The sequence below is a fragment of the Etheostoma spectabile genome, chromosome 10 (genome assembly GCF_008692095.1).
Source record: "Etheostoma spectabile isolate EspeVRDwgs_2016 chromosome 10, UIUC_Espe_1.0, whole genome shotgun sequence".
Lineage (NCBI taxonomy): Eukaryota > Metazoa > Chordata > Actinopteri > Perciformes > Percidae > Etheostoma > Etheostoma spectabile.
The window spans coordinates 11,061,768-11,068,005 of record NC_045742.1 but is presented as its reverse complement, the minus strand read 5'-3'; the positions used below and the strand labels follow the sequence as shown (position 1 = coordinate 11,068,005).

General features: G+C 39.3%; 1 protein-coding gene across 1 annotated transcript in view; it reads right to left on the bottom strand.

Annotated features, from left to right (window-relative positions):
• wu:fb13g09 (multidrug resistance-associated protein 5) overlaps positions 1–6,238 on the bottom strand; it is a 40,976-nt gene that overhangs the window by 34,176 nt on the left and 562 nt on the right. The window lies entirely within an intron of this gene.

The window sequence follows — 6,238 nt, the reverse complement described above, 5'->3', positions numbered from 1 at the left end:
GCCACCCTCCTGAGGAAACCCATTTCGTCCGCTTGTACCTTAGCTAATCCAAAAATCCAAAACAATAGCTAATCCAAAACAATAATATAGCTGTAATTTAGCAGTAGACAAAAACGCATCCAGCTTAGTACACTGCATACAAGTAAAATAAGGCTTGTTTACACATTGAGCAATTCCCCATTATTGGAAAAAGAATTAATAAGGGCTTCTATCAGCTGCAAACTGAGTCCCAGTTAGATAGGTCTGCAATAAATGATGTTCCTGACACAACTGCAGGGGCGTTTTTATTCTCTGACTATTATAAGAAACTCAATCTTTTGCAAAGTGCTTGCATTGTGATTCATGAACAAGCCCAATTATCATAAATGTTATGCCCCAAAGGGTGGTACAACAAAAACAGTACAGACATCCTGAAAAATACATATTAAGTGCAGCAGCAGTGAACAAATGAATGAACACAGAGCACTCAGTTTGACATCCACATTGTGTCTGGGATTTGGGTGAAAGTCCTCCCTGAGGCTCCCATGCCAAACGTTACCATCCGCTTCGATTCACTATTTCCCAGTACGATTAATGTAAAAAAATAAAAACAACATCACCTATATTCTTTGGACAACAGTATGCCCTATAGATTCAAATATACAGACACAACTATGCTATAGTCAGATGTATAGGAGTGGACATGTGATAAAGCTGTGTAAAATGAATTTGTTCACAGTTAAGTCTTTTCTGCGACTAACGCAGAGCATCCTTATGGTGCCTTTCTGGCCTCACTCCAGCTTACAGGAGCATACAGCACCTCCATGCATCAAGGGAGACCTACTTCTAGTAGCAAAGTTACACAGACCTATTCAAATATATTAAAGTTTATTAAATTATTATAAAAATACAAGAGCATATGAAATGGTTATCTGATATTGCATAACAAAAATCCACCCATCACTTCCTATGCAGAATATAGCCTATACTGTGAAATCTTAGGATTTAATGTTTAAATATAGATTTGAGCCTGTGATCAGCTCTGTGCTACGTATCACATCAAGTACAATATGTGGGTTCTGAATGTTTTAATTACGTGAAAATAGAATAAATCGGACTGAAACACTATATTTTGCTCACCATGTCTTAGTTTTATAGCAAATAATCTTTGCGGAAAACTTTAAATACATTTCATAAATATCCCCTTGATTAGATTTTAAACAAAACACAAGAAAGAGTGTTTGATTAAAACATGAGTTACGAGTTATGAGAATTACGGGCCAAAATAGGAGTTTGTAGTAATGGTGGGGCAACACAGATTGTTTAATTTACCCAAAGTGTGTACCTATAAAAGTCAAATGGGTCTTCCATCAACACTAGTCTGATGGTGGCACTAGAGGATTTTGTTGCAAGTGTGCTAAAAGTTACAGTGGTGACTTGTTTATCCCTTGAGCAGTTTTGATGATAATTGGGCAAAACAATGCCGAGAAGCAGACTCGCTTCATTCTTTCTCCCTCTTGAGTGCCAAATTACTTTCAATTGGTTAACCAACATATGCTTCATATCTGGGATGATTCTACTTTGTCGGAAAGCAAAGCAACAAATAAAAACAAATAAAAATGATGGTCACGTTAAATTGCCAAAAGCTCAGGCAAGTGTGACAGTTACAGGTCAAAGTGTTGATTAATGGTGGTGCTAATTTCTTGAAACAAAGAGCTCACTGTGTGTACATGTGCACACAGGATAAGAATAGTGTCCCACCTCTGCAGAGGGTGAATTACATTTACCCATGTGTATGCCCCAAATTCAAATAATGAACAAACAGCTGAAACTCTGATTCAAATCAACAGCTGGTAGTTTAGTTTAGATTTCCTGCTGTTTAACATCACTGTCGCAGCTAATAACCCTTCTTCAGGATGTGCAACATCCACGGTGGACAACATAATTAAAAGTCACTTCAGTGTGTGCATGTTTGCAATTCAGGAGTACATCTAGCTGTGTTTAATCATATGTCATATGCATTATATTAAACTGAAAGGGTACATGTTGAAAATGAGTTTGCCATGCACACACAGGTTGTGTCTCTACTTCAGCCCTAATAAAACCATAATTCAAAGAAAACTCTTATCAACATGATAATGCATGCTGCTTGGTACAGGCTTTTGTTTAAACAGGTTTACTCCATCATGTATTAATAGGACTTCAAGGTTTGATAAGAGTGACAAGGCTAATTAAGTTATATCCAGCCGTTCCTGCATAGGTGCTGTGCTGTCAGCAAATATAAAGTGATTTCAACAGTTTTTAGACTCTGCCTCTACTTTTCTTGCAGTATCTGTACTCTCTATGACTTAATACAGTGATGCAATCTTGCTGGCGGTTTTCTCTGCACCGCTGACAGCCAGAAAAAAAAAAACGCAATACGTGAAATAGTGAAGAAAATCATTGAAAGGGTCTCACTTTACTGAGCTGGGAAATATGCTGGACTTCTGCAATCAATGCTCTAAATCTGGACTTTGCTATCAACCTCCTGGGACATTTATGATAACTGCCAAGCCACAGTTCAGTCTGGAGCACACAGTTTGGTCACACAACTTCTTTTTTTCTATCAGTATTACATGAAATGTGGTGGTGATTACTGTTCAAAGTCGGCTATAAATATATAAAACAAATATTGAGTTTCAACCCAAGAAAGATAAGAAAGCAAAAAAAGCCTACATTTGTTAGGTTAAGAAGAGATGTGACTAATTTCAGAAGGGACTTTTCATATTTTCATTTAATTATACACATCACTGTGATAAGAATTGCCCAATAGTGTTCCAGGAAACAAGGGTTTGCAAAAAGCCTGTAAATCTTGGGATGATACAGAGATGTCATGAAATATAAAACTAAATTCCCTGAAATGATATACAAGGCATAATACAATTAACTGACAGTGATGACGGGAAGAGAGTGAAAACACTAAAAAATAACATTAAGGCTACAAAGGAAACTCTTAATGGTGTGATAAAGAATAACTCCCTCTCCACTACTTTTGTTGGGTCTAATCTTGTGAAGTCTATTAAAGCACATGATGTATGTAAATGTGGGACTAGAGGAGGTACAATACTGCAGTCAAATTATCTTGGTACACCTAAGTGACAATGAGAGAAAAAAAAACAACAAGTACACAACAGCTGATTGTGATGGGATGGACATACAGTGAAAAAAAAAGACTATTGACAGCATTATCTATCATGGTCGCATCCGTTGCCGTGGTACTGCCACACGTCCTGAGATGCCCCGTTACATCCTGCTACGCTCTGCTGTGCCTTGTAATGCCACACAGTGCCCTGCTATGCCATGAACTACTACTTTTAGTCACTGTTCCATTATCTTTTACTGTGACTGTTATTGCCACTCTTCATTTCAACCCCAACCGGCCGTCAGACACCGCCTACCAAGAGCCTGGGTCTGTCCCAGGTTTCTTCCTAAAAGGAGTTTTTCTTGCCGCTGTTGCACTGTTGCTTGCTCTGGAGGGAAGTACTAGAACTGTTGGGTTGAATTGATACTATAAATAAAAGTCCTACCTAACATGCATGTATTTGTGGTGGGAAGAAACCAGAGCACCCAGAGGAAACCCACACAAACACAGGGAGAACATACAGTACATACGCACAGAAAGGCCCGAAACGACCTGGATTCAAACCAAGAGCCTTCTTGCTGTGAGGTAGAAGTGCTAACCAATAGCCACCGTGCTGCCTATGTTAACTAGTCAGACCCAGTAAATCCCAACCATTCAGACTACTACCACCTGTTAAGGCCCGTTGCCTTGAGTCCGTCAGTCCCTTCTGTGATGTACTTTAATCTGACGTGGTGTGGGAAAAAAGGTCTTTAAGGGCAGCTCAATGGTGTTTTAAGCCCCCAAAATATACTTCCAGGCAGCGCTCCGATCGTTGACTTCAAGGCACCAAACCTTAACCTTGCCTGATCTTAGTGCCTGCCTGGCAGCGCTGCCTGGAAGGCGACGTTGGGGGCTTAAAACATGAAACACCTTAAGGACATTGCTGCATTTCTGCCCTCGTAAAATCCTGCATTCATTTTTCAAATAATTAGCCTATTCCCAAGAAACGGTAAGTATAAATTTAGTAAGAAATTCAACCTGCATTGGCAGACTATATGTGGTAGTTACTTGTGTGGAGAAGGCAGGTAATATATGACTTCTTCCTGCTTCTTTTAGATCATGGAATGATTTTTTTGTCTCTCTGTTCTGAGAGACAAAAAAAAGTCTCTCAGTTCTGAGAGACAAAAAAAGCTTTACATTTACCATTGATGTTGTAGATGGCTGGCTGGGAAAAGCTCACTGGAAATATCTCCACATGACACTACCTACATTTGACTAGTTAGCCACAGGAGTAATATAGGAAAAATATATGCAAGGTACACTGCCAATAGCTGTTTGTATACAGTATTTCAAACTGTTCTTTGCCAATTTCTTCTCATTTGATAACACCTATCTTCCAGCAGATAATGCAGAGCACAGCTTGCTTGTTTCATCGTGGAGAGTTGTCAAATCCCATTAATATTCATAAATCAGTCAGTAGCATTGCACATTGTAATTACTTGGCATTTATTAGTGCAGGTTTCTTGTTATTAACACAATGCAACTGAAGAGAGCAGTGCACATGTTTCAGGATTAGGGAATGCAAGGAAACTGAATTAAAAACAGACTTCTCACATGGGGACACTTGCATTAATCATGCAGGAGGTCAAGTATCTGAATGTGTCACTTCACAATTGTAATAAATGTGATAGGGAGTACTGACTGAGGCACCCGGGGGAACGCTGAAGCAGGGTTGTACTGTATTAGTATGTGGCATCCATATGGACAACTTAGTTTGCTCAACCAAATTAATTTTCTTGTTTATTCTGTTTATTATCATGTGTGGTGATGCTGTGTATTACATTTTCATTTCAGGTTTTTCTTTTTCTCTTTTCTGCATACTCAAAAGTGTAGTTGAATCAAACCAATGGATCTTTAAAGGTTTCCAATGACAGAAAAATCAACGACACATGAACACACCTGAGAGGAAATTGTGTATGTTGTCACTGAAGGATAAAGGTGCAGTGACATTGACTTTTTATTAGGGTGTTAATTAACCAATGCATTGTTTTGTCCAAACAGTCCAAAACCATTATTATCTCTGTCACAGGAGACCATCAAATATTCTCATTTGAAAAACTAGAAGCAGTTTTAAACTATTAACCAGTGGGTGCCTGGGTAGCTCACCTGGTGGCGCAGGCGCCCATATATAGAGGCTTAACCCTCGACACAGCGGTTTGACTTCGACCTGCGGCCCTTTGCTGCATGTCATCAGCTATCCTCTATAAATAAAGGCTTAAAAATGCCCAAAAAACTAATCTTTCAAAACCAGTTATTAAAATGATTGGTGATTCATTTTGTCAATTGACTAATAAATAAATCCCTTCAGCACTCCTTCCAATGAGTAGTTTAGTAGTTTCTGAAGTTTGTTTTAGTCCCACCTAATCTGAAAAACTACTCCGAGCTGCCTGCCTCATAAAAGATTGTGAGAAATGTATACATTTTGTTTTAATGGTTCTTGTGTTTTTATACTTGCTTTTTGAGATGCTGCTGCTTCTTTGGAGGAAATACAAAATCCCTGACAATAACTTGGGGGAACAGGGCTTGTAAGTTCACAATCAATCAGGTTGGATAAGGGGTCAGTCACGCATCGAGCGAAAGCTCAGGGCCTGTCACTGTTGATTTTGCTAGAATGTATCCCTGGGATCTTGATCATGCGGTGCAGCAACGAATCAAAAGCCATTAAGACTGATGCACTTTCAAAGACACTGACACACTCAACTCTGTGGTTCATCCAGGGTAACTGCAGTTACAAATCCTCACATTATCATTGGCAGTAGCCCCTGTTAAATGATGCTGTCAGAGCTGTTGCGCTGATCTGTTTTCTATTTCCTCCTGTGTTTCCCCTCCTTTTTGTGTCCGTTTGTTTGTCCATTTGTGGGCGGCACCTTGTTCTGGACTTCTGGCTGAGTGACACACCTAAAGATCATTGCCAATCAACAAACCGGGCAGTCTTTTCCAACCAACCATCCAATCGACTACGAAGACAGGTTTCCTGATGTTCGTCGCCAGATTATTCCTACCAAGTGGTAGAAAACCACAGACATCTTTTGCACTTAGAAATTAAAGGTGCTCTAAGCGATGTCACACGTTTTTTAGGCTACAACATTTTTTGTCACA